At 38.9% G+C, this 8926-nt stretch overlaps 1 long non-coding RNA gene across 1 annotated transcript; it reads left to right on the top strand.

The window, feature by feature from the left end:
• The first annotated feature begins 1335 nt into the window (after positions 1-1335).
• LOC112996535 (uncharacterized) lies at positions 1336-8593 on the top strand. The gene is made up of 4 exons (XR_003262474.2): positions 1336-1480; positions 3391-3439; positions 5792-5846; positions 8133-8593. It is a non-coding gene; the product is annotated as an uncharacterized LOC112996535 (long non-coding RNA).
• Positions 8594-8926: the final 333 nt, after the last annotated feature.

Here is an 8926-nt window from a genome sequence, read left to right as displayed (position 1 = left end):
AGGTTGTTTCTTACCAACAGCTCCCACTGCGAGTGCCTGCAGAAGTTTATAAAGAAAATAGCATTTTGTACTCTTGCTAAGCTGCTATGCCTCTTATACGCACTTCTGTACACCCATACACCTTTCTGTAACCCCAGCTGGTTATATACGGAGTGCTGGGAAAGAAGAGGTAAGGTTCTATTAGGCCAACCATTATAGTTTGTAGAAATTCTTCACATGGGTTGTAAATACTTTCAGGCTCACAAGCCCTCATTCAATTCCTAGGCTTTTTGTTTCAGGTATGACACTGAAATTCAGAAGTATCTTTAGGCCTATTAAGTTAGTCACCATTTTGCAAGGCAGTATCAAGGTAGCACTTTAAAGGCATTATTTTTTCTCTTCTGGCTAGTGTTTTTCTTTATCTAAAGGCTATTTGGACTGATAATATATGCTTGATCTTTGGTTTGGGAAGGGAGAAAATAGGCCCAATATCTCCATCTTTATTTGGCTCCCCACTAGCATTTCCTTTCTGTATAAATCACTCACAGTTCTAATGCTGCCTGAACTGGTGAGAAAAGACAGCCTGGAGAAATCAGTGGGTGATGAAGGAGGCATTTAAAGGTGATGGGCTGCTGCTTCAAAAAGCACTTGCATAAACAAATCTGCAGCACAGAGCAGAAGGGAAATCAGGCAAGAAATCTGGCTGCTTGCCTGCAGTCCCCCGCCCCAAGGTAGTGTCACTGCTAAGTGAGACCAGGGGAAGCAAGTGTATGTTTTTGCTTCCTCTCTTCTCTTTGGACATGCAATGGGAAACCAATGACTCCATTCAATAGAAAGCTGGTGAATAAAGACAGAGAGAGGCATTCCTGTTTTCCCGAGAGACCCCAAATATTTCAAGGGCACAGATAAGCTTAAATACCCCCTCTAGGTCCCCCCACACCCTTCCTCAATGTCAGATCAGTTGTGACCGCTTTGTTTTTCCTCCTGTAAAGTCAATGCTCAGTTCCTGGCATGTAAAGCGCTATGTAGAAAGACTGTTTCAGCAAAACTTTTCACATTCCTTGCAAAGCTGGGTGATTCAGACAGCAGAGCAATACACCGAATCTCTGGCTACATGAGGGCATCAACACTTTTTGGCAGGCAAAAGTGACAGATAGAGCAAGAGCTGCTACATGTGGAGAGAAAAACTCCAAAGAAGTTGCAAAGGTTTGAGCAGTAAGGTATGAGCAGGCACAATTTAAGTATATATGGCAACAAAGCTAACTGAAGGGAGGTGATTAATAATGAACACAGTGTGCAGGTGGAAGAGCAATAGGAAGTAGGAGGTGCAAACGACTGAAGGAGAAAGATTAGGATGGCTCTATAAGCTGGAACCATGCTAGAAGAAGATGGATGCAACATAGACAGCAGGAACGATCTGAGAAGATGAAATGGAAGAAATTCAGTAATTCTGGGTTGGAAGAAAGCAAATAAGACTTGGAGAGCACCAGACATTAGATAGGTAAGGGAGCTGCTGTAAGCATACCATCAATTAGAGCTGGCTGGCATACCCAGTACAATCAGAGAACAGGTTTTCAGTTCATTGACTTCCTAAAATATTTTCTCCAGCCTGTACATGATGCTGTATTTAAAGAAGAGAAAAAGCAGCTTGTTTTTCCCTTCCCTTCCCTTCCCTTCCCTTCCCTTCCCTTCCCTTCCCTTCCCTTCCCTTCCCTTCCCTTCCCTTCCCTTCCCTTCCCTTCCCTTCCCTTCCCTTCCCTTCCCTTCCCTTCCCTTCCCTTCCCTTCCCTTCCCTTCCCTTCCCTTCCCTTCCCTTCCCTTCCCTTCCCTTCCCTTCCCTTCCCTTCCCTTCCCTTCCCTTCCCTTCCCTTCCCTTCCCTTCCCTTCCCTTCCCTTCCCTTCCCTTTCTTTTTTCCCTTTCTTTTTTTCCTTGAGCTTTGAAGTAAGGTAAAAATCAGTTTGGTTAGTTTCTATCCCATGGCTCCCTCTGGATTGCTTTTAAAAGATACCATAAAGTACTGAGGATTAATGATTTGCTATTGTTCCCACTGAGGTCACTGCTGAAATTCCCGTTGACTTCAGGTTCTAAACAAGCTAAACAGGGTGAAAAATAACTACAAGATATTTGAAAGCAAAGGTATGACCAGTGGAGATTTGCATTTCAATTTCAGTAGAACAAGGTTTAAAATACAAATAGAAGCCAGGTTTTGCATCTCCTAAATGACTGCCTTGACACTCAGACTCCTGGTCATTCTGGATATTAGCTTTCTGACTTATTTGCTCTTTGCCAGCCAAGCAAGAACAAGTTTCTTGATTTTGATCCAGGGGAGAATGGGACATTTTTCCAATCACAGAAAATTTCCTGGGATCAGCAAATCACCACCATCATTTCACATTTTATGCGTTGGTTCACCTTTGCACTTGTTAGTGCTAGATATGAACACACCGTTCTGGGTTAGAACACACATTGTGTACGGCCTCTGATCAAAATAACATTTTGTTCCTCAGCACTTTTCACAAGAGCTCATAGGTTTCCTTCCCTGCTATCTTTGTGCCATGACCCACACAAAAGCAGTTGTAATGAAAGCGAGATATGTTAAAACAGAGAAAATGGAATCCAAGATCAGAAGTTCTCTAATAGCTCTAGATTTCTATTCTTCAAAATAAGTAAGGCATCTCATCCCAAGTATAGAGGAAATAGATCCGATATGCAGATTTAATCTGTTTAACTCTTTTTCAGTCCGTGTTAAAGCCTTTCGATCAGTAATTTCTCTTTCAGTCAGATGTCTTGTGAAAGAGTTTTCATGGCAGTTTGTGTGGCCAGCTTGTGTAACTGTGGTAAAAGACAGCTATCCCCACTTTACAAAGACATTTTCTCTAATTACCCCCACAAAGACAGCAAGTTTGGGGCTCATATGGGTCATCACATATGGGCCATCACATATGGGCATTTAAAGATACAAGTATCTTTTAGTAATGATTAATAAATACCTTTCAAATGCTTACCGAATTAAGCTAGATTCTGCACCTCATAGACCAGTCTGCTTGTCTGAGCTACTCAGTCTGCCAATCTGACTAGGACAATACATATTCTTCAATTCAAAAAATCATCTTTCTGCTATGAGCTATGAATGAAGGAAGAGGTACTCTTTGTCATGGAAGGCTAATGTGTTAAGAAAGGAAAATGCTTGAAAACACACAAGAGTGTGGTAATAAGCAAGGGAAGGAACAAGTGCACTTGACAAATTTTTAAAATACATATAAAGTATCTTAAAAAGTCAATAATGAATAGGCTGAACAAATAGTTACACTCAGGATGAATTCATGCTATTGTCTGATTAAGGCATCTGTTGGTCACAATGGCTCTGTTAATGCAAACTGTGTCATTTCTTTCCATATTACCTTTCCAAGCAACAGACATTACTCCTAATAGAAGTATCACCGAAATGTGAAGCTTCTGGTAAGTGGAGATTTCACAGTGTTATGATGCTAAAGCAATGTCTGCACCATTTAAAAAATGTTTCAATTTAAAAAATAATGAATATTGATAGACACTGGAAAGCAACCTAAATGCTGCGCTACTCAAGCAATGTCCGGTTTTCTTAACTGGCTTCAAGGCTGATTCAAATTGCATAAAATTCAATGGGAGTCCTTCCATTCACTTCACTGGATGGTACTGCGGGTCCTCAATACTCCAGTGACATGTGCCTAGGAAATATATTAGGTTAGTGATAAAAGTTGTCATGTATCCAAAGGGTCATTTGCTTCTCCCTCATGTAAAGAGAGTGATTTTATGAACATGAATAGGCTGGCCTTGTGAATATTAAAAATGACCATCATATGCTCCATAATTTATCACTCAAATTGCAGCTTCAGCTTTATTGGGTACACTCATGCATCCTAGAAGGCTGTGTGATTAAGTACTCAGTAAGTTAACTAAGAGCCCAGTTTCTCCTTTCCTCACATCTAGAGTGATCATACATTTGTTAGATTTATTATGTATTTCTATAATATTTGTAATGTCATAGCACCTAAGAGTCTGAAGTTACATACCTGGACCTCAGGCTACTTGATAGTTCATAGGCATGGACCAAAAAAATTGGTCCCCTCCACCACTGATCTTACAGTCTAAGAAGAAGACATGAGACAATGGTTGGATGTAGCAGATTCAGGAGTGTATTACCCGTTGTCACAACAGGCAGAAGCCTCAGTGCTTCAACACTGTACCCATTTGTCAAATTGCTGGTTTGTTTTAATGTTGTTGACACCTTGGCAAATGCGATTTTCAAGGAAGGATTGAAGGAGAACAATGCAATAGCTTTAGGGATGCTTGCAGGGGAACACCCCCATGCCTGAGAGACAGGAGGAAGAATGACAGCATTGGTTTGAAAACTTAACAAGTGGGTGATTGCAGGCTGGCAGCTTGAGCTGATCAGAGCGGGGAACAAGCCTTTCAGCACTGAATGAATGATGATAGGTTTAATTGTTTGTAAAATATTTGAGATCCTCAGGTGAATGACACCATATGAATACAAAGAATCCTGAAAAGGCAAGTGCTGAATATAATGATAATAATGGTGCTTCTGAAGGAGACAGGAGTCAGTACATGAACTGCAGCTTCCACTGATGCAAGTCTGATTTGTTCCACTCCCCACAACCTATTTCCTTTCCTGTCCTACTTCTTGTTATTTTAAAAATTGAAAATAAAATGGACATCATACAGTCAATACATTATTTTTTATAAGAAAATTAACTTTGTCCTTAATAGTAATGACATCATTCATTGCAGTTTTTAATTTGAAACTGTATTAATTTTTTTCCTGATTTTTATTTCATCATCAAAATGTAGGCTAGTGAGAGTATGAAGTAAAAATAATAATTTATCTTGAATTTGAGCATATCTTTTGGTTTTAAGAAGAGTTTTTATCTGTGACCACTGGAAAAAAAGATAGTTTAGAAGTCCCACTACAATGCCTATTTATCCTGCATCATGTGTATGAAAAGCTCTGATATATATGTTTCAGAAGTTCTAGTCCAATACTGACCAATTTTGACCTCTTTAATCCTCAGGAAATCACACCTGACATAGCTCTACACCACTCTAATACTCTCAGGAGCAAATTGTTCCAGATGACTCTGCCATCCCAGTAAACTTTGCACTGTACCTTGTCTGTACCTTAGGCCAAACCTATAACAAATTGCTCTGAGCCTTATGGGAAAGGCCTTATTCATAGGTATTCACTCTATAAATAGTCCACTAACTCCAAGGCAAGGGTCTAACATAGGTGTATGCAGTCATTATTATAACTGAAGCTGCTTTTCATGTCATAATTCAGGTGATTGTTATGTAAGCAGATGCACAGAAAATGTATAGATACATTTGGGGAAATCTTGGCCCTTTCTAAGTGAATGGGAATCTTACTGAAGATTTTAGTAGAAATGTGGTTTCTCTCATTATTCCTTAAGACAGGTATACTGATCACCAACAGTTATATTGATGACTGTTTGCCATCCTGCTAGAGTCTCTGGAAATGTAGTGTTACTAGATAGTCCCTCCGTTAGCAACAATATCACACTTCTAGTGTAACTTTAAATATATGCAGCTGTAATTTCCTTCTCCTGGCAAGAGCATGGGTCCAAGGACAAAAGCACTTCAGTGTTTAATGAGGTTTAGCTATGAGAATGATGCACTTGGCTGCGTTTCAGGTATCAAGCTTTGAGCTGTATATAGAGGGTTTAGCCCTGAAAGACAATATATACTTTTAATTCTCTAATGACTTAATGAAAGTTGTGGGTGCTTGACTTCTTACAGGACCTCATATTGAAGCTGTCTGCTGGAAAGGACTAGATTGACAGGGCTGAGAGAAGTAAGTAGCTTGTGTAGACCATTACATATGCAAACTTGTTATTTTGGCTGACAATAAGAGACGGTTGGAAGAAAATAATTAGACTAGCCATGCTGAGTGTCCTCATCAAAGTGAAAAAAAATTCAAGCCTAGAAATACGATTTTTTTAAAAAAGTTGTAACCTTCAGATTAACAGAAAGAGAGGCAATGAAAAAAGCAGAGAGATTTGTGTCAGACTGCAAGTCCTCATTATCCAGCTTCTACCTTGAGATGGAAAAAATATTCCCACAACTTGATTCTTCACAGTAAACTCTGATTGCTAATTATTTGCTAAATTTCCTGCTGATGTTCCCTGACTGAAGCCAGGCTTGATGAAAGCTTCTGACACTTGTCTTATCAGCAGGGGAATACAAAAAATGGGCTGGCTTAGTTCAGAAAGGACCCTCACTGCTCATCACTAACATTTCCACTGAACATGCCTTGACACTGGCCTGGTACCAGCTCACAGTTTCCCGTCCACCTTCCTTTTGCATGGTCATTTGAAGTACTGATGTTTAGCTTCTTCAAAAATGTTTAGCACTAAAAAACTCCAAATAAAACAAAAACCGATATCATGTCACCCATCTTCTACAGTCTCAAGAAGAAAGGAAAATTTGCAAGTCAGAAAATTATTGTGACAAGTATTCACACAATGACTTACATGCCTATCACCACTCCTCTCACACTCATGAGCCAAACTAAAAGTGGTAAATTGTCCATTATAATGTTATTTCATCTTTGGTATTCACATGTGTCCCAGCACAATGCTATCTAACTGTGAGATTTATATTCCCAACACTTCTGTAAAAGTATTATATACCTTTACACAGTGAGGCTTGTGGTATCAGAGTCAGTTTTTCAATGACATTGAGTGATAATTGCAAATTACACAGGAAGAAAATTACAGAGGAGGAACAAGGAGAGGAATCTAGGTTTTCTTTGCCATGGGGAGGACTCCTTATACTTGAAGTACAGTCATAATCACACCTGATCTCCTCTTCTCTCTTAGTGAATATTGTTCCATGTAATGCAGAAGGGTTTTAATGGGAGGAAATTAGGGGACATTTCTTGTCGTCTTCTTCCCATCCCACCTCAACTACCATAATTAGGCTATAGTCTTACAGTTATCCCTTTTTCTTGGGAAAAGAAGAAACTGAATCAATATCTCAAAATCTCATAAATGTTTTCACTGCTGATGAAAGGGGAATATATCTTGCTGCTGCAGTCATTTTTTAAGAGAAAAAGACTTATCTCCCTCCACTGTTGTTCTAAAAATTTGGTGCTACAGTGGTTAGCACTACAACAGCTGTGACTCCTAGAGCTCTAGTCCTTTTGTTGTTTAAACCTATATGTAGCAGAGCTGATAACTGAACCGAGACGGTGTAAGTCCCACTGAAGCACATAACACAACATCAAGTTTCTCTCCAATGAAGCACATAACACAACATCAAGTTTCTCTCCAAATTCAAAATTATTACATAACTTCTCTCAGTATTACAGTTGAAAGGAGATTCTGCTCCCCGGCACCAACATTGAAGTTACCACTGTGGAAAAAAGGGACAAATAACAAAAACCGTAGGGTGTTTGCTCCTTTTTCCTTCTTTTCTGAGTGCCTCACTTCTGGGACCAAGCAAGTTATCCAGCAGCCCAAGTAGTGGATATGTGACGCTATGCAGTGCCCATTCTGGATGGAAGTGTTGCTAAGAGTAATCCAGTGGCCTGCAACGGAGGTCTGAATCTAGCTCATGATTTTTAACATGAATAATATTGTATTTTTATTGTATTTGGGAAACAGACAGATATTTAGTTATAATGTCTTCCAAATACTTCATCCCACAGCCTTCCATGTAAGTCTGCCTGCTAGGCTAAGCATCTGATCTTCCTCTACTGTTGCTTTCTTGATCTTAGAAGAGTGAAGGATGGGTCACCATTTTATGTTTCAATATTCTCACACATTCATATGTGTACTCAGTGTATGTGCAAGCACCAACACACACATACACATTAGAAAAAAACCTGGAACACAGCCAGCAAGGAATCAGTAATCATGATCAGTGCAAATTGTTTTAAGGACAATATTAGCAAACTTACAGCTGTGTATAAATTTATAGTAATTAAAATATTCATTCAGTCTGACATGCTCTCTTCTGCAGCTCTAGTATCTCACAGCAAGTGAGAAGCAACAGACAAAAACATTGCAAGAAGGTGGGTTGTAATCTCTGAAGCAGTTCTAATGATCCCTCTTTAATTTTGCTTTGCTTTACACAGGAATTGTCACCATCCTCTGCCAGTAGAGATGACTATTTCAAAGTCATGAAAAGAGAACAGAAGACCTGTCAAAGAAAGTTTGGCTTCTGGTCCAAGAAGACATTTTTATTCTTTTTAAACTGACAAGCTGATCAGCTGTGAGTTTGTAAGGAGCTCCTTATAAATGTCTGAAAGCTTCCAAAAATGTTTTCCCACCCTAGTACTTTTTTATGCCAGTAAGATCAGCTGAGACAGATAAAATAAGTGACAGAAATTTATACTACCCAGAAAGTGTTTAGCTACTGAGAAGTGATGATGCAGTGAATGGTAGCTTAGTTTATTATATTTTTTCCCTATAGCTTTGCATTAGAGGGGTTAGCTCTCTTGATCCATTTTATTCTGATCAAATAATGTTCAATGTATTAAGTTTAATGGGCCCACTTCAAATCAGAGTAAAGAAATTGTATTTAACAAAAAAATTATTTTGGAAAGAATAAAAATATCATTAAAAACCTAATTTGCTTTTCATTTCTTAAACTCTTTACTTATATATTATACATCTTCTTCTAGTGTGAGAATGGAAGAATTTGACTTTTGTTTCCAGTTACTTTTACTTTTGGGTCATTACGTCAGAATACTATGCTTTCTTTAACAGAAAAGTATCACTTACTTGACCCTTCTGAAGTGTGCTGAATTCGCACCCCTTCACTGCCATTACTCATTTCTGGGAAATTAGATTAGCAGCAAATACCATACCATCAAGTAAAAATATGTAACCCTTTTCATTATATAAATTCATTGAAATTAGGGGCAAA

Source organism: Dromaius novaehollandiae, chromosome 4, assembly GCF_036370855.1.
Source record: "Dromaius novaehollandiae isolate bDroNov1 chromosome 4, bDroNov1.hap1, whole genome shotgun sequence".
NCBI lineage: Eukaryota > Metazoa > Chordata > Aves > Casuariiformes > Dromaiidae > Dromaius > Dromaius novaehollandiae.
The sequence above is the reverse complement of the archived record's forward strand: the minus strand, read 5'-3'. Positions and strand labels throughout refer to the sequence as shown.